Raw genomic sequence first — 27,387 nt, 5'->3', positions numbered from 1 at the left:
TCCCCAACTCCACACTCAGTGGCAATGGTAGCTTGAAATGGACCAAGGTGGGAGTCTGTATACCACAGAAATTGGCAACCACAACCAATTTAGGGCTTGCTTTGCTGTTTTGTTGCTTGACTTAAGAAAATGATTAAAAAATGTTAATAATGCAGATTAAACTTAGAAGCGTGTTACGTGTGAATAGTACATTTATGGAAATAGCGTTACAGTATTTAAAAACTATTATCCAGTTCAGCAAAGAAGTAATTCGTATCTTTGATAAATGAGTACAGTTCTGACATGGCTTCATTGTTGCACTTTTATCTTGCTAATTAACATAATGGAAAATATCAGTCAACATTTATATGGGAATTATACCCTTTTATCAATTGTACCGCAGGTAGGTTATGGATAAAAGGGTTCGGCCAAAGCCAATGAGCATTCTATAAAACTCAACTGGATTTATGGAATTTACAATAAAGAGTGTTGTATTCTTTTTTATTATTTGTAAATTGTGTGCCACATACATTCTTTACGTCAGTAAAATTTATAATCGACTTATGTATGCACATAAATGCATTCTTTTTTTCCCAGAGAGCTGGTTGATTTACTAGCATATTGCTCTGTATATCCCCTCCATGTTTAAGATTCCATGAGTGTCTACTATGATTTAAGAAACAAGCAAACAAAATAAGCAGCCTGTAAGGCATGCGTTTCAGCATAAGATATAGTAACAACTATACTTTGGACCTTCACTGCTCAAGACATGGTCCTTAGACCAGCAGCCTTGCCAATTATGGGGAGCTTGTGAGAAATTCATAATCCCACCCCAGAATTACTGAATCAGAATCTGCATTTTATCAAGATGCCCAGGGGATTTATTTGCATGCACAATTAAAGTTTGAGAAACACTGCCTTAAAAATAAACTCCTTGGTATGAACTGAAATTTATATAACCAATTTGGGATTCATAATAAGGTTAGGGTCAGTCACTAGGTCAGCCCCTTCATAGCACAGGAAAAAACATGTAATTGCTATCCATAAACCTGAAGAAAAGGACATGCCGCTTGCAATACAGCTTTGTCAAACACTGAAAGGGAGACTGCCACCAGGAAAATAAAGGCTATTCTGGGCCACTTGGATTATTAACTTAAAAACGGGGGAGAGTACAAGAAGGAAAACAACATCAGCTTTCCTCCATGTATGTGATGAATAGGACATGTTGCCAAAGACTTTGTTCCAGAAATCCAAAGCAGGGCAGCGACTGCCACATGACAGAGTGCGGCAGCTGGGGAGAGGAGTGTGAGCAAACACTTCCCAGGGATGTAATTTAGTCCAGGGTAGTTATCAAGTGCTGAGGGTAAAACGGGGAAACTGTAGTGCTTATGTTTTTCCTATCCATACATCAGTCAGAAGTATAGGGTGAAAGGAAAAGGCAGGGCCAGAGCACAGAGAATACTTAATGCTACAGTTAATTGAAATGATGGTAGGAAACTCTCATGTATTTTGAAATTGAAAGCAAAAATGTTCTACTGGCAGTAATATTCTTTGGAAGTATTTCTTCGTTACTCAGCTGAAAATATAGTAGTGGCTTTGAGACGCAAAGGTCTGTGTGGAAAACATGTTAGATACTTAAACAGTTCTGGAAGGAAATGGGAGCCACAAATCTCCAAGAGGAGCTTGGTATTAGTTTGCGGCAGATACTGAAGCAATAAAATAATTCAAGTAAACCATAGCAGCCCTAGAATACAAAGAAAACAAATGTAGTTGTGACTGGGCCACTGGTACCCCAAGAGACCCCAGTGCATGTTTTTACCCAAGAAAAAAGTTACTGTAACAACCCCCTGCAATATCAGAATTCAAACAACTCGAGTTCATTTAGGGGAAAAAATGATATGACTGCCCTAGTGTGTTATAACATTTTCCCTTGAAGTACTCTAGAAATGCTTAGAAGAGAACTATACCTTACTGAGAAACTACTATGTGGTTTACATGTGTCATTTCATAACATCCTCATAATCCTCTAAGAGAGGTGATACTATCTGCATTTCATAGATAAGGAAAATGAGGCCCAAAGAAGTATTTCTCCATCACATAATCTATAAAGAGCCAGAGCTCCAACACAAAATTGAAAAGCTCCATACTTGATGAAAACTGATTATTCCACGAAGACAGGGTGGTGGGGATGGAAGTGTGGGGCTGATATGCTTTAAGTAAGCAGGAAGACTGTTCTACACCAGCATCAATGAAGAGAAGTCAGGTTTCTCTGAGTGCCCTGAGATTATCACCCATTTAGGGATGTATCTTACATTTAAGATGGATTTCAAACTTGATAGTTGTAATTTTGGCTATGCTGGAGGCTTTGGAAGACTTGTCACAGTTCAGGCAGTGTTATGTCCTAGAATTGAGTCCTGGGCTCAGACTTGGGAACCCAGGTTCACTTCCAGCTGCATTAGATATTAATCATGAGAGAGGGTAAGGTCTATCACTTCTCTAGGTTTTTTCACTTACATGAGGTTGTCTTAAGTATCTTTGAGGACCTTTTTGGATCCATGATTCCACCCTCCACAACTCACCTGTTTTAAGATCTGACTTTCATCAAAACATGTTAGAAATGACCTGGAAGGTTAACAAATTTATCTGAACAAGCTGCCTATGGAGTTCAAGTCAGATTAAAAACAAAGCAAACCAAACAAAAACCTCATAACAATAATTATTTAACCCCTGTACTCGGCCATCTCAAAACTAACCTGGAATAAACCTGGTTTAAAGTAATTTTCCCCCCTTAGGAATTCATCTAAAACAAATATATGTTCAAGTTCTTAAGCAGACCTGGTTCAAATCCAAGCTCTACTTTTGATTGCTCTTTGAACTTAGTATATCTGGAGTTCCACTTTTTGCTTCCATAAAATTGGAATTGATAATGAAGATTAGTCGAAATGTAGTAAAATGTCTGGCATCTAGTAGGTGCATAATAATCGCTGGTTATTGTTATTCCAGTGCTCATTAGGGGCTTGGATTATGGTTGAGTAACAATTCAAAGAACTTTCTTCACAGAGGGATGGAGCCTGAGACAGTAACTCATTAGTACTGGGAACTTGGCATCAAAATGTATCTATGCACTAAATTAACACAGGTGCAGAATGGAGAAATGTCATTGCTTCTTCTGGACCTACTGGCATCCCTTTCTTTCTCTGTAAAACTTCCTAATTCACCCCTTCGTGGATAAAACCTTACCAGAGACATGCTACACACTTGATGGGACAGCTGGAGAGAGTGTTTGAAGAGAGAAGTGTCATGAGACATCTGGAAAGCGTGGCTGTCATACCCACAGGTCATTTCAGATTCTTAGTTGCCCATTTCCCAATTTATGCTCTATGTGCATAAGGAATATAGGATTTCAGGAAGAGGATGTAGTACTTTGTTTATAAAGTAAAAAAAGAAAATTCTGATGCTGACATATAAATAACCAGTCCATATACATCCCATCCATTTGAGTGACTGCCTCTTGGTCTCCACACCAAAGCTTGCCCCCGCTTCAGCCCTCTCCCACTATTCTACCTCCCGCCTCTGTCTATACAACATAAGCCACTCTTTTGTGACTTTGTTTTCTTCCTTCTCCAAAGTTTGTTTTGGTGTTGTGAGGTTGTTGGAAAGCCTGAGTAGAGAAAAGAAGATGAACACAAAAACCAAATTCATATCACATGTATTCTTTGAACCTATTTACAGGAAGCCAGAGTGAGGCCTTCAAATAAACAGACTAAATTGCCTGTTTTCCAAAAGGAAGACCAATAGAAAAGATTTTTTAAAATTCCTGTTTCCTACAGGTAAATTTCCCAAGTGAAAAACATAATAAAATTTCAAGTGTTTCCACATGTTTTGAGATAGGTCAAGCATATTAACCAAAGCCTTCTGAAGTTCAATAAAGCAAATGAATGATGGCCAATTAAATTATTATTAGGGATAACATGCTAATTATAAGGTCTCTTTTGCTGTTAACATATGATTCAAAGTATAATTTTACTTTTTTACTTATTTATTTTTAGATTTTTTTAAAGTAAACTCTACACCCAGCATGGGGTGTGAACTCAGGGCCCCAAGATCAAGACTCACATGCTCTAGACAGCGCCCTTAATTTTACTTTTAAAAAAATTATAGGTTTATAGTTGCTATACTGATATTTTTATGACATATCAGTGTTACAGTTAACCAAATATCAGTTGATGGTGAGGTCTTAACCTGTAATGGGATCTTCTCAGTGCTCTTATGATCTATTCTGTAACGATACACTATATAACAGCTTATATAAGACAATGCCGTTATATAGGACAGCTTATAACAACCTCTTAAATGCTTAAAAGTATCTCTTAGCTAATTAAGTTTTTAGGGCTATTAGCTTGAGTTGGAGATATTAGCACATTTTTTAAAAGATGATATATGAAAGTTTTATTTATTAATTGTTCTCCATTTCATTTTTTATTACTTTTTTATATAATACTCCCTACAAAGGATTATTATATTGTACTCTAACAACTGTTACAAATTATTCTGCAAAAAGTAGGCAAGAAAGGAAGAGAAGTCTATCAAACCTGGTAAAAATTGAAAATGTCCTGCTTAATCTTTACTGGTCATTTTCAGGACTTTGCTTGGGATTTATCTATTATGCATCCAAATCTATCTGCATGGCCCATTTTAGACAAATTGAGGTTCCAAAAGGAATTGAGTGCTTTAAAGTATCATGCTAAATAGTAAAGCTTTCTGAAAGATGTTGTGCAGATTCAAACAGTTGACAATTTTGTTACAATGCTTTTGAAGCAATAACACCTTTGAGTTTGAGATACTGTAATTTAGCAGTTCTAGATGACTGCATAATCTCTCCCTGTTGGGTTGAAATTCTACCTTCTGTCTTTTCCTAAACTTGCACTCATTTATCCAGACAAAATATGGGCTTGGAATTTCTTCCACGCATACCTGGAATTGCAAAATTTCCATTTTCAGAATGGGAAATGCTGAACTTCTCATAAATGTACCATTGACCTCCCAATTCAGCCTTTTGGCATGTATGATCTTGATTTATTCTCTAACTTTTCATACATGAATGTTTAATATCTTGCCTTTTAAATAAATCTGTTTGTAAGATGCTTAAGACCAGAGATCCCCTGATAAAAACTTTTTTTTAAATCTTAGTGCCATGCCAGAAAATACACATGAATACTTATTATTTCATTATTTTATTTAAGGGAATGGTCATTATTCTTTTGCCCGTTGGGCCATTTCATGTTATTATATGAACTGTAATCACCACGTTATCTTAGGCAAGTCACTTAACCTTTCTTGGCCCCAATTTCCCCATTGGAGAAGGATTTTTCAACTAGAAAGTTTAGGTTTTAGAGTAAGACAGAACTTATAAAAATATCCTGTTTCTTTCTAAAAGTAGGAATTGGATATATTATCTAGCCTCTCTGAACTCCCAATTCTTCACTGGTCTTATGGGAATCAAGAGAGTGGTTTCACTCCATAGGGTTTTTTGGTGCAGAATGAGAACATAAATGTAAAGAATGCAGCACATTAACTGAACTTTGGTTCATACTAAAAAACGAGCTATTATTATATCAAGTTTCTTCTAGCTCTAGAGTGTTAAGATCAGGAAAGAAGTAAAACTTTAATTATCAGACATCCAGATCACCAGTATCTGCAATGATTCTGGCGTCACTCTGATCCTCAACATAAAAAAAAAGTCAAAGTACAAACCGATTCAAGGTACATTTTAGTGCCATTTTACTCACAGAGTAAATAAAATAATTTTATTAATCATTGAACTTGTGATGTTCATAATTGAGTCCATGAAAAAAATGTTAAAGTCAAGTTGTTTTAAGACAAATGACTTAGAAACCTGTTCTGAAATAGATGCTCAGAATTAGACACAGGATATCATCAAACTATGGGCATGGGTTTGCACAAAGACACTGACCTGTCTTGCTGGAAGTGAAGAACAGAACACCCTGCTCACAGCTGGGCTTACCTACATAGGAGAGAGAGACACTTTATAAGACTGCTGCCCAGGAGCACATGGGAACCACTGACATTTTCACCACACAATTTTCCATCCCCTCCCCACCCAAAGGGCAGAATCTGCTTTACTTCTGCTAAGTGCCGGTGTTAAAGTGGCATTTCTTTGGGTCAAACACATCCTGAAATAGCTAGGTTAACATTTTGTAACATTTGTGAAAATATATTTCTGAGCATTTGGGAATGATACAAAAAAAGCACATAACCCAAACCAACGGATAGGAATAAGGAAAACCTTATAGGCATTTTAGCACATAGAAATCACACACATGGAAACACTACTCCTCCCGGATAACATTTTTTGGCAATATTATCATAAGTATGATTCTAGTTTTTTTCTTTTAAATCACATTTGTATAGTTTGTAACTTGTGTTGGGAGAATGACATCAAATCATTTGTGTTTCTATTTTCACCTCTATGCTCACACACGGCACTACATACTTAAATTTGCACTACCTTCAAAATTTGGGAAAATAACAATCAATGTTAGACGAATACTGACCATGATTTAATGCTTCCCAATAATCATTTCAAAGTCTTCCTCACTGAGAGGAACCAGTTAAACCTCTTGCCCACTATGTCTACATATGATTCAGGAATCTCAGAGGCAACCTAATATAATAATTTACTGCCTACTCCACCTGCAGAGCAGTAGGCAGGCATTATTTATATCAAAAATAACTCGGGTTTATTTTCCAGCAACCAGTGACTCTTACGCATCAACAAAGTTATTGGAAAGGAAATATAATTCCAAGTTTCTAAAGAGTGTTTGCAAACAAACTTATCAATGTATGTTTAGAAAAGCCTGAAGCTTGCAGGGGGTCACACAAACACAGCCCATTGGCTATTTATATCTGCTGACAGTGAGAGGACTTTACACAAAGATGAAAACTACTGATAACAATATTTTCCTCAGTTTAGAGAGGATACACAGGACAGTGTAGAGTATGCAGCACAGCCCTGGTTGAGGACAAGGGAGCCCCAAACTAGAGAAACCTCAAGTTGAGCATCTGGCTGGAGTCCAGCAGAACTGCATGAACAGAACAGGCGGGGGAGTTCAAAGTCAAGGCAACTCTTCTGGTCTTAACTTCATGGATCTTCCTAGGTCTGCGTGCCTTTGTATCTATATCAACCTTCATGCATTTCCCACCCCCCAGTAAATGTGTACAGTCAGCCCGAAAGGCACAGCTTGTGTGCTGACGTGCAAAGCCAAGTCAAAACCCTGTGCTTGGCGCTCCCTTCTAACTTTCTGGCTTGTCCAAGTCTAAATATTGACATTGCTCCTCAGTTGAGATGTTTGATACTGCTGAGGATGGAAAAGGCGAAGCTAAAAGTAGGATCTAATGATATATTTTTACATAGTTGTGCCTTCCTTCCACTTCTAATACTTCTGCCTCTTTTCTTTTTCTTTTCTTTCTTTCTTTCTTTCTTTCTTTCTTTCTTTCTTTCTTTCTCTTTCTTTCTTTCTCTTTCTTTCTCTCTCTCTCTCTCTCTCTCCCTTCCTTTTTCTTTCTTTTGGGAGAGGGTGTTGTATTCCCTTGTCTGCACATCTCCCCCTCTCCACCCCTCACCCCATTGTTCTCCCCGATAGCTGAGCACACAGAAACAAGGTAAGGTGTTTTGCAAGCCCCTCATGGCACCTCCTGCTGTTGTCACAGCAACTCACAACAGACTCCATAGACACCGGGCTGGGGGTGGGGAGCGCCAAACTGTGGGCTGACCCGTCGACTCTCGAGGGGGTGCAAGCGCTTAAGGGACTAGCGATCCACCTTTTCAGGTCCTCCGGCTCCCCACCACTGTTCTTCGAAGGAAAAGAGACCTCTCGTCGACGCAGCACCACCCCCTCCCTGGCGCCGCCAGTCTGCTAAGGGTGCCTGTTGTACATTTTCTCAGCTCCAAGAAGGGGTGCGGCTGTGCGGGCGCTCCTAGAAATCGCTTCTGCTTGCCTCCGCCGTGAGGGTTCCGGGCCTCGCAGATAGGCGAGGGAGGCTCCCACCTCAGCTCGGTCCCTCAACTCTCTCTCGGGACGCTGCGGGCCGCGTGGCGCGCCCCCGGGGCCCCCACATGCCTCCCGCGGGGGCCCGGGCGGTGGGGGGCTCCGCGGCGGCTGCTCCAAGAATAAGTTTCATACCATAGCGCACTCACGACACAGAACCTACCCAGAAGCCGAGCGAGACGCGAGCTCTCTCCGCCTTCAAGGGCTGGGGGGAGCGAGGGGGTCCCCGCCACTCAGCAGCAGCCACGACTGCGCGCGGCCGCGGGCGTGCGGGACCCCTGCGCGCCGCGTGCAGCCCGCCGCCCAACTTTGCACAAAGGCAGCATGGCACTGCCTCCCGGATCGGGCTCGCCCGGCGCCGCGGCCGCCCTTCCCCGTGCGGGGGAGCGGGGCTCGCCCTTTGCCACCCCAGCCCGCCCCTGCTCGCCGTGCCCCCACCCCGCTCCCCGGCGGGCCAGCCTGGCGGAACCGAACGGCCGGCCCCGAGCTCCGCCGCCGTGGCGGCCGCGGCTCGCACTGTGACGTTAGCAGCCTTCGCGGCTATTTATATCCGCACGGTTGGATTTCATTCATGAAACCAGGGCCTGGTGTGTCTGTGCGCTGGGGCGCCGGTGGCAAAGGGGCCTCCGCTTTACGCAGACCCGGGGGGCTCGGGCTGGGAGGCGGGTGCCCGGACAAAGGGGCGCAGAGCACGGGAGACCCCGACCGTTCTCCCAGGCGGCGGGGAGGGTCGGGTCAGGGCGATCTGTGCCTCCGTCCCTATTCCCCAGCGCCCCACCCACACCCCTACAACTGCTGGCCCTTTGTCCCAGGCTCTGGAAAAGTAAGTTGGGCCACTAACCGGCTGGGCAGCATGGCTTTCTTCCCCCTAGGAGCTGACCGGCCGCGGACTCCGAGGGAGGACATTGGCTTTTGTTTCAAAAGCAAGCCCAGCTGCTGACTAAGGACTGCGTTAGCCCAGCCTCCTCCTCTCCTGGGAGGCTGCACGTGCTGTCGGGCTCCCCCCTCTGAGTTACCTTCCTTTGTGACTTGGGGTCCCCGCAGGGGGCGTAAGCACGACCTGGCTGTCCCCAGAGCCGAGGAAGGAGGGGATTTACGACCTCCTACAAACGGCTGAGTGAGGAAGTGAAATTGGCTTCGGGCGCTCATGGCTTGTCAGTCTTCTTGGAAGGCCAGGACAGTGCATTTCTCCTCAGGAACTTTTCCCCCTCTTCTAGGCTGCCTGTGACCTCTGAGGACAGGACCAGGGTGGCTTTCATGCATTCATATAACAAAACCCTACTGAGTGCGCACCACGTGTTGGGTGCCCTGTCAAGCTCTAAGAGAGCGACAAGGAACACCATCAACCTTGTCCTGGCCTTCAAGGAGCTTTCTTTCAGTCAGCAAGCTAAAATTCGGGTGGCTTCAACCTCCTTACTCCCGGCCTAGAAAGAACTGGGGAATAAAAGTATTGATGTGTTCAGCCTCAAGGAGTTTATGCATTTAATAAACCCGTGTCTAGGCAGCTATTGCCAAAGATGGCAACTAAGGACTGTGTACTTAGTCCCCAAGGAGTTCTCAGGTACTGTGTTCCTGAGGTGTTGAAGGGCTAGGGAAAAGGGAGCCTTCTAAGGGCAACTGCTTTGTTTAAGCCATCCCCGTTAGACTGTTTTTGGAAATGGAGTTATTGGTCCAAAACCTTTGATATCCAGAAGACAGAGAGGGTAGTGAAAAGTCAAGTATGGGGTTCTACTCTAAGAACTTCAAGATAGAGACATGAGGAGGTGATCATTCACTTGGCACAAAACAAACCTCCGTTAGTCTATTTAAAAATGACCCCATTTTGAAAGGTTTAATCAATACAGATTCTTTTCAGGAACACATTTCTTGGGAAAAGTTAATTAACCCTGTTCATTCCTAGCAATCAGTCCTTTTTATTGCAAACTATTTCTCTTCAAACTGCCCTGAGGACTAAGAAATAGGGTGGAAATTCATAAAAAACGGGAATCAGCCTGTGTTGCAGCACTCATATGTGGTAGGCAATAGTCCAGAAGGTTTAAAGTAATTTTCTCAATTAATACAAATGATGAGGTAGGTGCTATTATCATAATGATTTTATATATGAGAAACTGAGGCATGCGGAAGTAGGTTTTTGGTTTGTTTTTTTTTAAGATTTTTGACAGCTGCATTTGAATCTGTGTGGCCAAGACTTTCTTTTATCATTAGCCTGCTTTTTGACATCCTGCCTTTCCTCGATATCTTGAATTTCCTCAATTATAAATTAAAAAAGAATTAAGCAGCATGCTTAAGCAGCAAGCAGGTGCTAGGACCAGAAAGACACCTATACAAAGATACCTATACCCAGTTGGTAGGCTAACATTTGCCATTCCCCCGCCCCCTGCCCCCCACCCAGGGGACACGGAGGCTCACTTAGGTCTTCCAGAATCTGCTTCTTACAATAAGGGCTAAATAACAAACAGTCATCATGGAACTACCCAGTTTGATGCCTAAACTTGAGGGACACTGACAGGAAGAACTTGCAGGAAAATAAATTGGTGTAAATGGTAAATCAGATAAGGCAGAGGAAAAGTCACTGTTCTAGGAAGTCCCTTTCAAACAAGAGCAGTGATCTGAGGAAGAGATTGCCAAGGTGGTGCTTTGTAGCCCCCAAATTTTACACATAAAATCCCTGATTCTGGAAAAGTGGGAGAAAATGAGCAAAAAGTACAGACTATATTATGTCAACAGGAGAGAAAAGGAACAATACAAAGAATCCCTTGAGTCACTGTCATGAATGTATCCTTGTTCTCGGTTATTACCACAAAATAATTCACACTTGCATACTAAAGTTGTTGCATGCTAATAAAATCAATACTATTAGCTTTTAATAAATGTTCAAAACTGGTACTTAAGCTTAATTAAACCAGCACCTTGTATTTAAACACCTTCAGAATAGCTCGAAAGCGGTAGAAAAACTTTTGACTAGCTTTTATGGTTAAATATTTACCAAAGTCATAGGAGTAAAAAAAAAAAAATCTCAAAAGCAAGAAACAGAACTGTTCCATTATCACAAATGAACTTCTTACTACTACCTCTGTGTATTTGCGTCCCCTCCCAACATTAATCTGTTCTTCATCTCCAGAGTTTTGTCACTGTGAGACTGTTACATTAATGGGAAGCATACCATTGACTTTTTTATTTTTAAACTAAGCATAATGCCGTTGAAGTTCATCCAGAGTGTTGAATGTATCACTAGCTCATTCTTTTTTATTACTGAATAAATTTCTATTGTATGGATGCACCAGAGTTTGTTCATCCATTTATTACCTACTGAACGATGTTTGAGTAGTTCTCAGTATTTTACTATTACTAATAATACTTCAGTAAACATTTGTATATAGACATTTGTATGAACACAGGTTTTTATTTCTTTGGGATGAATGCCAAAGAATACAATTGTTGGGTCATATGCTAAGAAACTGTCAAACAATGTTCCAGAGCACCATTTTACATTTCCACCTCTAACATATGAGAGATCTAGTTTCTCCACATTCTTACCAGCCTTTGGTATTATCACCATTTTTTTTAATTTCTTTTTTTAAGTTTATTTATTTGAGAGAGAAGGGAGAGCATGTGCATACATGCATGAGCAAAGGGCAGAAATAGAGGGAGAGAGAGAGAAATAGAGAGAGAGAGAGAGAGAGAGAGAGAGAATGAATCCCAAGCAGGCTCCACACTACAGAGCCCTGTGGAGGGTTGGAACCCTAACCATGAGATCAGGACCTGAGCCGAAGTCGAACACTTACCCAGCTGAGCCATCCAGGCCCACTATTTTTTAAAAATTCACTTGCTCAGTAATTTTGTTGGGACAACACATTGTTTTAATTTTCATTTCCCAAACTGCTAAAGATTTTGGACATCCTTTCATGTTCTTTTTTTGCCATCCACATCTCTTTTTGCTGAAATACCTGTTCATGACTTTTGCTTCATTACTTTTTTATTACTGAGTTTTGAGAGTTTTTTCAAAAATATACTCTAATATCATAAAATTTTCAACTTGCAGATTAAATACTACTTCAAGACAATTCTATTTTCAATTCAATCATAATTGTTCAACATTTCTGTTGCCATCAGTTTTATAGACAATATTCTTAGTTGCATAAAGTATTCTCGAGCACTTACATAAAACTCCTCTAGTGAGAGCCCTTTCAGGATTATTTTAAAAATCTGCATGTCAGCGGTGGGTAACAGTCTCAGAAGTGCCAGCACGTGGCAGCAGCCCAAGGGGCAGAGGCCCTGCCTCCGCGCAGGAGCAAACGCTCCTCCAGCACCCAGGCCCAGAGAGGCAGCTACCACAGCCACGGACGCCACGACCACGAGGACCACCTTGCGCAGTCCGAGTCTTCCTCTTTGAATGTGGGGAGGGTGTCATTGCTATTTGGAGGATAGTATCCTGGGTGGTGAGTTCCAGGTGTTTCAGAGAAATTTCTTGGGCAAGTACTACCAGGTCTTGAGCACATGGAAGAGAATGAGCTCACCCGTGCCTTTAAGAACAGGTGCATTTGGTAGAAAGATGCTAAAAATCGGTTTTTGGAGCAGATTCCTGGTGTCACCATGGTGGCTCTCCTAATGGCCAACAACTCCTTGGCACTGTGGAGATGGAGTGGCTAGTGGCATAGTTGATATGCTGACCCATATTTTTGGGTTTTCTGGCTTTTAAAGAAACATTTCTGGACTCCAGAACAGAATAAGGCCTCTGGGCCCTGGACTCAAGCAATGGGTTTAGTGGCAACTTGGTTGTACATCTTGCATGTCAGTTCTAGAAGAACTGTGACTCTAGCTCCCATGACTGGCAGTGGGGTGTCTGTACAGTGAGGCCCGAAAGGTTGGGTGTGGCTCTGGCTAATGATGACAGGCAGGTAAGACTGACTCTGGTCTGGGACTCTTCATTAATGCCAAGCATCGAAGGCTCAGAAAGGAAATGACCTGAGCCTTCTGGCATCTGTGTTTTTCCTGAAACATTTCCTGTATTCAGGAATTCTAGTACTTCTTCTGCCAGAGTAGATATTTCTCCAGGATGTGAGACTACTCTGGGGCCAGATGTTGTCCAGCACTCTGTAGGGAGGGGAGGGGCCCTTCCCTAGCTTTAATGTAGTTGATACATCATCAAGATAGAAACATCTGCCAATGAACCCTTTCTGTCCCAAATACTACAGGCAGGTTTTGCATGAATCTGTGTGTCCATAGCTTTTTTACTTGGATAAGAGTAAAACCCCTTAAGTGCAAGTATCTAAGCTGTGTGAGTTTTTTGACTACTTGGGAATTTATCTCAGGTGTTACTCAAACCAGTTCTTGAGATCTCTGAAGCTTATATGTTCTGTTCACTGTTTCCGGGAAATCTTGTCTGTGGGAATCAACGGAAAGAGATGTCCTTTACCTAAAAACTACAAGTGGAAATTAACTCCTAGTCTTGGGTTTGTGGTCTAGCTATCACTGTTGGTACTGATTTAGTCTCTATGAGAAACATTTCTTTTAATGTTTATTTTTGAGAGAGAGAGAGAGAGAGAGCAAGCAGGGGGATAGAGGGAGAGAGAGAGAGAGACAGACAGACACAAAGACACAGAATATGAAGCAGGCTCCAGGCTCTGAACTGTCAGCACAGAGCCCATTGTGGGGCTCAACCCACAAACCGCAAGATCATGACCTAAGCTGAAGTCAGACACTTAACCGACTGAGCCACCCAGGTGCTCCTGAGAAATGTTTTTTTTTTTTTTTTTTTAAGTGCCATTTAAGTATAGACAGATATAGAAAGTATAGGTAGATGGACGGACAGATGAATACGTGAATACTCAAGATAATCTAGTGGATCCAATCTTGGAATTTTCATGATACCCTTTTGAAATATTAAGTACAGTGTACTTTTTAGTTCTAGGAAGGCAAACATGTTTTTCATGTTGGAGTTCCTGTTTTACTGGGCACTAATGGATATAGACTATGTGCTGATATTAGACACAGAGGTATTCTTTTTTTTTAAATAGCATGTTAAATATATTTGTGCAGGTTTGTGTAAAACTCCTTTCTGTACAGGGTGCCTGGGTAGCTCAGTCTGTTGAGTTTCTGACTTTTGATTTCAGCTCAGATCAAGACCCCAGAGTCATGGGATCAAGCCCTGTGTTTGGCTCAGCATTGAGCATGGAGCCTGCTTGAGACTCTCAGTCCCTTCCTCTAGCCCTCTCCCCTGCTTGTGCTTCTCTCCCTTTCTTTCTGTAAAATAATAATAATAAAAAAATCCTTTCTGTATGGATCCATTCATTAGGTTTTCTGTTGGGTTCAGTGAGTTTGGCAAAATGTGATTTTACAAGCTCTGCAAATCTAACTACATTCTCTTCCTGCCCAAATCTCTCATACCAATATTGTGTTCCACTGGTCTAGCTCAGCAAGTGTAAGAGGAGATAGTAAACAGCTTTTGTGGTTATCTGTAGGTCTTTATTTAGTGTGGCATTACTAATTGGAAAATATATGTCATACCTTTAGAAAGAAGAAAACACAACAACCTAATGCACAATGTGTGTCTTTGATTTTTTTAAGTAAAAAATATGATAAAAAATCTGCACATGAAAGGGACGTTTGTTTCAGGAATAAGCTATATTTCTGATAATATTAAAAATGTGTTAATGCTAGACTTAAGCTTTACCTGATGAAAAATAAATGACAAAATTTATGTGTCCTAGCGTATTTAAGACTATCTTGCCTGACCTACTGTTTCATACAAGAAAATACCAAACTATGTTTCTCTTCATTAAACAAGTAGAAGGAAAAAAAAAAAACCACCAAAACTCCAGAAAACTTGAATACACATCATGCAGTGGAAATAGTAGGAAAATATAATTGTATTTTGGCTATCCCACCAACAAGCCACGTAATTCTGTGCTAGTCCCTTAATCCATTGCATCTCAAAGTTCCATTATAAAATGAGGCTAAGAAACATAACTTTATAAAAAGTTGTTAAGAGGACTATATGAATAAATGGTTGTGGAAAATGTAAATATGAAGCTCTGTACACACTGGTATACGTAAAAATGGACTTATCAAGAGGACACTTAAAAACATGGCACAGTGTATCACTTGATTTGGGAGCACCAAAGATCAATCCTACAGGAACTATATCATTCCCACAGCTCATCTCCTGAGTTCTATATGAACTATATCATTCCTACAACCCATCCATCTCCCAAGTGCTGACTGTAAATATTAGACATAATAGTCTCCACCAAATTCTCTCCATAAGGTAGAAAGTTTAATATTTGAGATTTGATGTTTCTGCTCCGCCAGTGATTTGCAATTGCTGCATTTTCTCCCATCCATAGAAGTGAGCTAAACTACGTTCAGAAACTAGAAACATAAATGGACTACACACACACAGCCCATTTTAAGAGTCATTCCACCTATGTTCATATCACATTCTTCTGCTTACCCAGCATCTCTAATATATGTCACTTAATCTTCATGACAAGCTTGAGAATTATTATCTCAAGTATGAGAGAGAGATGGGGAAATGAAGTTTCCTAGAGGGTGACTTGCTCTCAGTTAGTACAGGGGGAACCAGAACCCTGATCATCTGTCCATGTGAAAGTAACTATTCAGAGGTAATCTGTTGCACAAGAAACTAACTTGTATATAGATACCAGTAACTTATGTGGAGTTACCACTATACAACTTCCATATGGATACAGTGTTTTTAGAAACACATGTGGCCTGGAAGCAGACCGACCAGTCAGCCCCTAGGAGAAAAGCTGAATTGTGGAGCCTTTTCCTTAATTGGCATTTGCCCTCTTTTCATAATGGTTCCTTATCTGAGAGCAGAGGAGTGACTCCTTGCCCTGGAGACAAGCAGCTGTCTTCATGCACACAACCGAGTCTCTCCTTGGCCCTGTAAATATTTGGGTTTGCCGTAATATTTCACATGACCTCTAATGTACCACTTGATCAGCTCCCCCTTATGAACAGGTAGTTAGCTGGATCACATGTGAGTGAGATAAGCAGATAGACGCCAAGATCCATACTGAAGGAGCACAATCCCTTAGCCTGTAAACATAAGCTGATGGGTTCTGGGTTCAGACACAGGTTCTCACTTCCCATCCTGTCAGTAGTAGAAAACACTGAGGTTTTGCTGAAGGGCATGGTGTCCTTGTGTCTGCCTCCCCACAGAGCTTTGAACAGCAGTGTGCGCAAGAAGGCTCACATTGAATGGTTTTCAGTAATGGTACATGATAAAGCTTCTACAAGACATCTTAATTCTACTTTCTAACTACTCATATGTACAGGCCACCTATGTTACTTATGAAAAAGCTGCAATTTTAAGGGAAAAAATACTCTCCATGGCTTTGTTTGTTCCACTGTAATCACTGCCAACATTATACTGGTCATTCATGAAAAGGCACTTTGAGGTCATGAAAGTGTTTTGCAAAGATTAAAGTGTAAAAATAAACAGATAAGGTACTAATAAGCACAAATAATAGTAATAAACACCAAGATCACCACCAGATATTTTAATCCATAGTTATATTAGTATTCAGTAAGCACCTGCTGTGTTGGGCATGGTGCTAAATGCTTTCACATTGACATTAACTCTTTACAGTGACTTTATGAGGGAGGTGCCACTATCATCCCCATTTTATAGATGAGGACACTGAGAACCAGAAAGATCAAGTCGCTTACCAGAGTTCAAATACCTATTTAAGTACTATTCATTCTAATGTTCATTTTTTATTGTGAGAGAGAGAGAGTGAGTGTGCATGTGTGAGCCTCAGAGGGGGAGGGGCAGAGAGAGAGGGAGATGGAGAATCCCAAGCAGGCATCTTGGTGTCAGCACAGGGGCCAATAAAGGATTTGATTTCATGAACTGTGAGATCATGAGCTGAGCTGAAATCAAGTGTCGGTTGCTTAACCAACTGAATCCAGGTGCCCTAAGTATTATTCATTTTAAAATAGGAACTCCTGGGGCACTTGGGTGGCTCAGTCTGTTAAGCATTTGATTTCAGCACAGGTCATGATCTCATGGTTTGTGAGTTCGAGCCCCACGTTGGGCTCTGTGCTGACAGCTCAGAGCCTGAAGCATGCTTCATTTCATATTCTGTCTCCCTCTCTCTCTGTTCCTCCCCTACTCACACTCTGTCTCTCTCTCCCTCTGTCTCAAAAATAAAGATAAAAAAACTTTTAAATAGGAACTCCTGATAAAGATTCTACTTTCATATAATTAGCACCTCACACTTATGATTATTTATTATTCAAAGTAATGCTGCATGTATGACAGTGTATGACATTGCACTGTGTAATTGGAACACTGATGGGCATCTCTTAAACTTTGATATCAAACTCAGGTAAACTACCTTAATACTTTGTATTTTAGAAACCTCTAGTGGGTTAGAGGTTAAGTAGATTTGAAGAGACTCATTTTTATAGGACCATTTCAGGATTCCCAGGGTCCTTGACACGGCCAGTGCCTGTGGGTCAGGTGCCTGTGAGTGATATGGCCTCACCACCACCATGTCACAGAAAGTACATAATTCATGGAAAAATATGCGATGCAATCCCTAGTTCATTTCTTGATATTTATTGAAATTAAATTATTGCTCCACTTCCTAATGGAACAGGTTGCATACTATAATGGTTTCACCTTGTGCCAGCAATGTCAGGTTGATGAGATAAGAGGGGAAGGTTATGCAGAAAAAACCCAGCTCATTTTAGCAGATGATGTGATTATGAAGTCTGATTTAAATATGTGGGTAATATAGACAAGGCAGGGACTTAGGCTCTTAGTGAGCTTATCATTCTCAATTACCAAGTGAAGGGTATTTCTTGATGTTTAAATATCCACATCTATCTAGTGAGGGAATAAGTTGTATACATAAGAACTCATTAGTTTGAAAGTGATGCTTCTTTCTTCCTAATTCTTGGCCAATCTTAAATCCCTGTTGAAGACTCTCTGTCCCTCACTCCTTTCTCTGAGTCACACAACACCTGAAGGGACAGTGGTGTTTGTGTGTGATGCACAACCCACAGGCAACAAAGCAGTACCTGAGTGTCTTTTTTCCTAGCAGTTTTCAATAATCCAATCCAAATGATACCTCTTTTTAATAGTAAAGGTGATATATCATCTACTCTGAATGGAAGTAGTTCTTCTGCTTCCGAAAGAACAAAAACTGTTGCTCTTATAAGCACTACTGCTTGTACTGTGAGATTATTGCTGGGCTTGATAACACACTTTTTCTCAATAACACACTTGAGGTGGCTAATGGATGAAAATAAGCATATACGTCCTGCACAATAGTTTATAGAAACAGTAGGCACACAAAAGACATGCTGGTATTCTTTTTAAATTTGCACTCTTGCATCCTACCCAGTAATGGCGGACTGAGACACTGGGATATACTGAATTGCCTTCCGAATGATGAAAGGAATACTAGCTAATATACAGTATAATTGAAGCTTTAAATTTATTTTAATGTATTCCATTTTATTCTGATTTTATTAAACTTCATTACTAAAATGTAGCTAACTTAATTAGCAACTATATTTTGGTAAACTTAGCAACTATAATTTAGAACGCTTGATTAGCTAGTTCATCACTTTTTTTTAGCCCTACCAAATATGTGAACAACAATAAAGATAGCCTCGTTGTGAGTCCGGTCCATTGGCTTGCAAATGAGGTAACAGGAACTCGAGACTGACAGCTATCAACTCCTTGTGGGAGAATTTCCTTAGGTGAGTCAAGTCACTTTTCTTAGGGCTCAGTTTCCTCATCTTTAAAATCAAAGTGCTCACACTGGAGTAAAAGAGTTTATTTCAGTTTTGAGATCCAGAGCGACTTCACTATTTATGTTGGAATTATAAAAAGGCCAAAGATATGGTTGTCTCAAAAAGTGCGTCACACTTTTGTTATTATGAAAGCTTTGAGAAACATTCAGCAAGCGTTAAATGAGTTCCTTGCATGTACTTATTACTAAATTAAACTAACTTTCTTTAATTACTCACTGATAGCCCTCATTTGGCTTGGAATTAGTGTTGCCAGATAAAGTACAGGACACCCATGCAATATTTGGGATATATATGTGTGTGTGTGTGTGTGTGTGTGTGTGTGTGTATACACACACATACATATATATATCAAAAAAAATTATTGATTGTCTGAAATTCAAAAGTAACTGGGTATCCTGTTTTTATTTTGTGTTAATTAATTAATTTTCTAAATCTGGCAATGTAATGGGTTGGCAAAGATGAACAGGGAGAAAAATTGGATGGAAGGAAAGCAGAAAAAATATTTTTGGAGTTATCAGATAGTGAATTTAATAGTAAATAGGAGATATATTAATCAAGTAGCCTTTCTCAGTTCTCTTGGACCAATCCTGAGTGTAACTCTGTTATAAAGGGGAATATTTCTTTATTTATTTATAAATGGTCAATTAAGTTTGGGAAATACTTTGCATTTTATCCTCTTCTTAAAGTTGTATTTCTTATTGCAAGACTTCTCAGGATGTGTATATGTGACAGTAAATTATGCATCAATAAGAGGGAAATAGTCTCATGTTGAACTGTCCATATTTATTTGACGAGAAACCCTTTTTGGACATTAGAATACCTATCAGCAATCCAGTGTTCCACTGAATAATGCACTTCCTGAACATCAAAGTAAATAATAGAAAAACAGTGTACTAGTGGGTCATTCATTCCAAAGGAACTTGACGGGGAGGCTTCCTTCTGATTGGGCCGACATGTGGGTCACTTTGGTCAATTATTCAAGAAGTAACTGTCCTGGGTTACCCCAAACCACAGATAATTGCCAGCTATCATTACATAGCACAAATACATTCATTTAAATTGCCAGTCCAGTATATACCAGCAGTGCTGATTATAAAACACTGTAATTATTTAGGGTAGTATAGAAGCAGTGACCCAGTACTTGAAAGCATTTTCTTAGTCTACATTTGTGGTCTATAACTCATAGTCAGTGATAGATACTCAGGAAAGTCCAGTTTTTGATTGCAAAGGAGATAGGAACCCACATGTGCACCAAGTTTGTTTGTCGTTTGAAAAAGAACATTGCTGTTTTAAAAATTAAGTCATGCTGTTGTGGCTGATGACATGTCTTTCATTTAAACATGTTATTAAATTCATAACAATTTTTAGCCATTAGTTTCCTCAATGGACATATCTAATTACTCTCATGTGGGAGTCTACAAAAGTTTTAGTTGGGACTCATTCGTTTATAGGTTGATAGTGCTCTTCAAGTGACTTCAGCTGTTCCCAGACAGTTTGGTGTTGTGCTGTACCCACCACTAAGTTTTAGGAGTCAACTCATATTCCCTCCTCCTCTCATGTTTCAAACCAACCTGAATCAAATGCTAATTGGTACTGAGAATGCTAAAATGCGGGTCCAAGTGAGAAAGTAAGTAGAAGGGAGAAAAACACCACAAAGTTTTTGGATAATCACAGATTTAGTAATCCAGTTCTGAGTAACTGAAAGAGTTTTCTTAATAATTTGTCCGATGATAATAACACAACAATATTTATTGAATGCTTACTCCATGGCTACACACTGTTTAGTGGTTTGCAATGCATGTTTTATCTCATGTAATCCTCAAGGTAACCCTATGAGGCACTTTTATACTCTTGTTCAGGTGGGAAAACTGAGGTATAGGGAGGTTCAGTCACTTCTGCAAAGTCACATCCCTAGAAAGAGGAGTTCAAGGATTCTAAGTCTAAATTCAATCCCAGACTCATAACTGTTATAGAGTACTGCTGCAAAGTGGAAGGACTTAGTGTGAGCAGACATCACTTGTTGAGTGTATTTTCTCTGCTTTGCCAGAACAGACACAGATTTCACTGTTAATCGGATTAAAAAGTCAGTAATTGGATCCTCAAAACATGTGGTTAAAAGAGTCAGTACAGGGAACAAAAAGGCTAATGCCAAACTAAAGGAGGTGGAAAAGTCAAGAACTTCTAAAGAAGAAATCACAGAGAACTGGACTTGCTTCCATTTTTATACATATAAAATTGAAGCGTGAAAACATTTAGTTTCAAGAGGTGTACTAACAGAATGCTAATGCAATCCTAAGTTTTCTGAAAAATGTTAAGGCACCTGGGTGGCTCAGTTGGTTAAGCATCTGACTCTTGATTTCGGCTCAGGTCATAATCTCACAGTTCGTGAAATCGAGCTCTGCATTGGGCTCTGCCCTGACAACACAGAGTCTGCTTGGGATCCTCTCTCTGCCCCTCCCCTGCTGCTCACACTTGTTTGCTCTCTCTCTCAAATATAAATAAATAACCTTTAACCAAAAAACACCCTCCAAAAAGTTCCAAAATTTCTGAGCTGGCCATCTTGCAAAAGAAACTCAACAGGTTTTAGTTTGAAAGGGTTTGGGACTTTGATATTACACAGGTCAGAGGAGCAACATTACCTTTGATGAGAAAGCATAACTGGATCTTTAAATACTTGGAATTAAAATATTTTTTATATATGAATTTTAAAATATTTTTATTGGAGAATATCTCACAAAATATCAACCATCAACCATATTTTCAACAGAGAGGACAGTGTAGGAGTGCAATGGCAGAGAAGGGACTCATTCTCCCTGTGGGTGGCAAGGGTGTCAGAGTCTTCCAAGAAATGTCCCAGAAGGACATCATTTATGTTAGACCTTGAAGGATGAGAGGAATTCTTGCAGGAAGAGAGAGTCATTCTGTGTAGAGGGAAGATATTAGCAAAGTTCTGACAATATGAAAGAGTATGATAGTTTTCAGTAACTAAAAGTAATCTGTGTGACCATGGTGCAAGGTGAAGTTATAAAGATTACCCAGCTATGCAAACAGAACCCTAAGATATCATTCTAATGAATTTGCTTAAGGACACAGTGAAACTATATGAGTGATTTTTAAAATTGTACTTAAATAAGGTATAATTTACATATAGAGGAATGTCTATAACTATGTTCAATTAAGTTCATTATAGGTAAATACCTAGGTGACCACCACTTGGATCAAGATGAGGCTAGCATTAATGCTTGTGACAAACCAGATATCATGAGCACATACCCACAAATCCTGAACATATTGGTAAATAAAAATATTAGCAATCTAGCAATTTAACAATGGATAACTCATCAAAATCAAGTAGACAGGAATGCAAGGTTGGTTTAACAGTCAAAACCAATAAAGTTAATCAACATATTAATAGAATAGAATACTATATAATCATCTCAATAGATACAGATACAGTAATTGATAAAATTCAACACCCATTCATAACAAAAAACCTTTATCTGAGTATTTAAATCAAGGGAAAGGCACGGTCAGATCAGTGTTATTTCAAGTAGACTTTTTCTGAAGCAGTCATAGATTTGGTCGTGGAATAGGGAGCTAAGGATGACATTCTCTAGGAGAAGCTTCCAGAGATATGGGAGAAAGCAAAATCCACAGACCTCCAACTTTACCCTTTGAGGAAATGTGCAAAATGCTGACTGCCAAGTGAGTAATAGATTTACTCCAGACCTCTTTAAGACCTATTCAGACAAGCATAGGACTCAGACAGAGTCCATTAAAAATGTGGTTGCTCTACACATCACAGGCAGCAGTGCTAATGGATATGGTTTACATGATTCTGAGCCTGGCTGCTATATGGTGAAACAGAAATAAGAATAAAAAGCTGAATAGCTCAGGCCTATAGTGATGGCTCAAGGCAATAAAGATAACTGGTGGAAACCTGAGTCCCAGTGCTGTTTGCCGCTCTCCAGATGTGTGTCTTTTAGAAAGACAGGTTATTCCTCTGGGTTTGTTTCTGTGTCTGTGAAATAAATGGATTAACCTAGGTCAGCCATAAAATAAGTCAGATCTAGGTTTCTTTTTTTAATTTTTTTAAAAAATGTATTTCTGAGAGAGAGAGAGACAGTGTGAGCAGGGGAGGATCAGAGAGAGAGGGAGACACAGAATCTGAAACAGGCTCTAGGCTCTGAGCCAGCTGTCAGCACAGAGCCCAATCCAGGGCTCGAACCCACGAACCATGAGATCATGACCTGAGCTGAAGTCGGACGCTTAACTGACTGAGCCACCCAGGTGCTCCCAGATCTAGGTTTCAATCCTGGCTCTATACTTTACTGTCTATGTGACCTGTGCCTCAGTTTCTACATTTGTATAATGAAAAGAAATTTCAAAGTGTTTCTCTACAGATTAAATTAGCTCATAAAACTAGAGCTCTTAACACATTTACAGAACATGAACTTCCAAGAAAAGTAGATGTTATTAATGTTTTAAAGAATTAGCTAATAGGCTTTAAAATGCCATAATGATAAATAGTAGACTGGAAATACTAATTTGTTCTGACATGGAGATTGGTAGGTGTTGTGGAAAGCTTTGAAATTCTGCATAGCCTGCCTATCATCACAGGTGGTACTGTAAGAAGCTAGATAATTTTAGCAGGAAGGAAAACAGAAGGGTAGATATTCTTTCATGATTTAATCTTGGTAGTGTACCTAAGCTTTCATTACCACATGCAAAAAATTATGATGGCATTTTTTATATTCTGATAAGTACTAAGTGAGAAATCTAATTAAATGAAGCAACCATAGAATTTCCATAGAATGCAATTAATGTGACATCCAGACCCCTTATTGATTATGGTGGTGAATATAATCAAATAGTATGTGTATCTAAGTAATCCAACACAGTTTGCTGTTCATAGACATACATGTGGTTTTTGCCAGTCATAAATAAGCTGTTCACAGGAGGAAAGTGCCCCCTTTGAGAACATAAATTTAATCATCTGCATTTGCAACTTCATATACTGAATCAAATATATTAGACTGCTTTTTCTGAAAGCCATCTTCATAGTATCCATCTGAGAGTTTGAACTACTTGGTTGGACCATGTATTCAAACTGTAAATACTCACAAGAGAGATTTAAATGATACTACTTTTGGATCATGCCCGTACTGTGCACATTGGATTCTTTCTTAGTTGTGAGCAGTTATAGTCCATGTCATGAAGGGCTTGTGGCGACTACAGTTGGAATGTACCTTCTGTGGTTTCATGGGCTGTAAGGGCACCTTGATTACTCCCACGGGCCTGTACTCTTTGGTGCTACTCCATTGTTTATTACCTCTAATACCCATGAACTGGCCATTTCAGGAAGGCACCCCGTCACCACGGTATCCACAGGGCTGAGAGCAGGATTGTGAAGTCTTTTTCAAACTTCTTTCTGTAGCCCTTCCTCAGTTTTCTACTGACTTGTGGTTGGGTTTGTGGGTAGGGGAGTCAACTCTGTTCTGTACTCAGTCAAGTGTGCTTTACTCAGACCCTCTTTTTCTTATAACCCTTTGATCAGCCAGAGAACAAGGAGGGGAGTCTGCCATTCTTAGAGGGCCCTGGGATTCCCTGGATTTCTTCAGTCGTCCTCTGTTGATGCTCAAGGGTCACAGTGCCATCCTGCGCAAGTTATACTCAAGACAGCCCACACCAACGTCATTTGGGGGCATGTGGGAAACTTTGTATTCAATGAAAACACAAAACAGTGAGGCAGAAGTCCGGGTAGAATTGCCTGACAGAGTTTTAAACTACAGTACAGGAGAGGGAAAGCTCAGTCTAGAATAGTAGTGGCACTGGAAAGAAAAGTGCTTTACGAGCAGCCATGCGGCTTTGCAGCTGGACACACCTGGGTCGGAACCTTGACTCTGCCGCTCACTAGCTGTGTCATTCTGGGTGCATTATTTAGCCTTGTTGGGACTCTGCTTCCTCCTCCCTAAAAAGGAGGCCTGTGTGTTGCCTACACATAATAAAATCACCACTGTGCATATGTTACATCAACATCTAAGTAGGCTTCCTTGTGTAAGAAAATGAACACAACCATGTTGTAAATACAGCCTCACTAAACTGTCATGTAGATCTAGACTCAGAGTGAAGAGATCTTGCCTGAGAAAGAGCTCAGCTATTTTCTAGCTATGTGACCTTGGGAAACTTCCCCAAGCTTTCTAATTCTTAGAAATGTCTGGAATGGACTTAACTACACCCACCTAGGATCAGCATAAGTTCAAGTGCATTACTCTGTGTGGAAGTGCTGTTACAAACCGTAAATTCTAAGTAAGATAGGCTATGCTAAGGATATGTTATTGCAGTGCCATTAAATGTAGTAATAATTTATAGTGTTTTTAATGAACTGGCGATTTTTCTACACCTGAGATCCAATGGTAGGACTACTGTGAGTAGAAACGTTCAAAATGAGCCACATGGTAGAAAATGTCTGCTGATTATATGCAGTTAGTGGTCTAATTCTTGTTGGAACCAACATGAAAATCATCTGGTTATCCCTGGCTTCCAGTAGAAACAGGAGATACTTTCCTACAACAGACAATATATCAGAATATACCAATGATTATATGTTCTTTTCAAACATGAGCACACAGAAAGAGCAGAGGATAGAGGAATGATTAATGTTTAATAGCAGCCATTTTATAGACTCAGTTCAAATTGCCAATGCAAAATAAAGTTAGGCTCTTATACCTACTCTTTCTACAAACAATTTTTTTTGCCTTTTCGGGGAAATTTCTACACCCTCAGGAAGAAGCAAATTATATAGTGTCTTTTCTCCTCATAAAATGTCTAGTGTAAATGTCTAGATCCTTATAATTTTCTGTTTTCTTGTAAAGAAGTTTTCCACTTGGCAAGTACTTAGAAGCTGTCCTTTGATAAGGTTAAAATGATTTACTATAGCTCTGGAAATAACAGTTGGCTTAGTCAATTCTGGGCCAATAGAAATAGTTCTAAATATGCATGGTTCCTGGTCCAGTGGCAACAATTTCTTTTCTCGGTTAGTCCTGGCTTCGTCAGCCTAACCTGTCTACTGACAGTACAGTGAACCTGCTCCTTTAAGTCTTGAAAGTAACTTCACTTAAATTTTCTACCAGTTTCAATGTACTTAAACAAATATGTCATTCTTCAGAGTTAGAACATCCTAAATGATTACCAGACATGTTGTTAGGACTGAAAGCCCATTTTCTAGCATCTCAGTAAAGTCTTGATTATAATGCTGACTGCATACCACAGGTACAGATATGATGGCAGATTTCTCCCAGGAAGGATCACAAATATGTATAATTCACAACCAGAGTGATCTGCATAAACAAGCAGCCATACAAACAGACCACACCATTTGGTTTGACTAAAAGTTATGGCAGGAATGTTCTCAGGGCTACTCACTGCTGGACGATTTTCATTATTCTCTGCTCTATACAGGAAGCCCAAATGGCTTAGCAAATATTGACTGAATTATAATTCTGACATCATTAATCTTTTTCTTCACATACTTGAGGTGCATGTTGCTCCCAATTTCACAAGATGAAAGTGAATAAAAAGTTTAATCAGCAAATAATCTGAGTACAATAAAAGAGATCCCAGAAGGTAAATTTACAGGTATTATAAGAGGCTTTTAGGGCAGCCTTGCAAAAGTCTCTTTTGAAAGTTGCACCCTTTGCATAAAAATGTCTCTGAGCAGAATAAAATATTTAAACAGCAACATTAACTAAAAAAGAAAACCTCAGCATTAGTAAAGTGCACACTCAGGCTCCCCCTTCCTATTTAGGAAGCTTCCTGTGGTTTGTCATTGCCTTTTAAATATAAAGTTATGTGTTCTGTTGGAACAGGACAAGGATTTCTTCAGACCTGTGGGCCTTGAAGAGAAATCCAGAATGATTGTAAAAGGAGCAAAGATTTTTGATGGTACATTGCTAACACAGTTCATAATTATTTGGATACATTCCTGTGTCATCCTTCCCTGTATCATGTAATTTAGTGTCACTTTCTCAATTATAAGTTTCCTGAAGTAGTTCTCTGTTCCACACATTATGAAGTGCCACATCTGATATTTGGTTCCTACACATTAGGTAACCTCTGAGTGAATAAAAGAATGAAAAAGTATTTGGTAATACTATGGCTTATTTCAAACCAACTAAAGGAAAAAACTGATTTCTTTGCTTTGACACATCTTATAATTTTTTCCCAACCATCTCAAGCCACTGTCTACTCCAAAATGCATGAAAGGTGCATGATGGGACCGGTTATGCGGATGTGTGTTAAGTGATACATATGCTTTTCTTTTCTTCCAATCTCTGTAAAAACATATTTCATGCAATGTTCTTGTCTAATTTATTGATTTTGCTAGTTAGGTACTTAGAAATAAACACTCAGAAATATCATTGCCAACTTGCTTACAGAAGACAGATCTGAGAGAAATGGTAAAGGGAGTGGAGTAAAGGCTGGCGCCAGAAGGGATACAGGACTGACCAGAAATCCTTTCCTGTGTTTTGGGCCACCGCTG

The 27,387-nt window shown here is 39.9% G+C and overlaps 1 protein-coding gene across 8 annotated transcripts in view; it reads right to left on the bottom strand.

The window, feature by feature from the left end:
- Positions 1-27,387, bottom strand: part of RHOBTB1 (Rho related BTB domain containing 1) — a 120,699-nt gene that overhangs the window by 55,499 nt on the left and 37,813 nt on the right. For 5 of the 8 annotated variants that reach the window (XM_039250492.1, XM_039250496.1, XM_039250501.1 and 2 more), the window contains one exon: positions 5,954-6,004. The exons of 1 other annotated variant lie outside the window; for it this stretch is intronic. The gene's annotated coding sequence lies outside the window, so the exon portion shown is untranslated. Of the gene's footprint in view, positions 1-5,953; positions 6,005-8,211; positions 8,294-8,889; positions 8,957-27,387 lie in introns of those variants that run through there. 2 more of the 8 variants (XM_039250499.1, XM_039250498.1) reach the window with 2 other exon arrangements.

Source organism: Hyaena hyaena, unplaced genomic scaffold (assembly GCF_003009895.1).
Source record: "Hyaena hyaena isolate Hyena2069 unplaced genomic scaffold, ASM300989v1 scaffold_371, whole genome shotgun sequence".
Taxonomy (NCBI): domain Eukaryota; kingdom Metazoa; phylum Chordata; class Mammalia; order Carnivora; family Hyaenidae; genus Hyaena; species Hyaena hyaena.
Note: the sequence above shows the minus strand (reverse complement) of the source record. Positions and strands in the feature narration are given on the sequence as shown.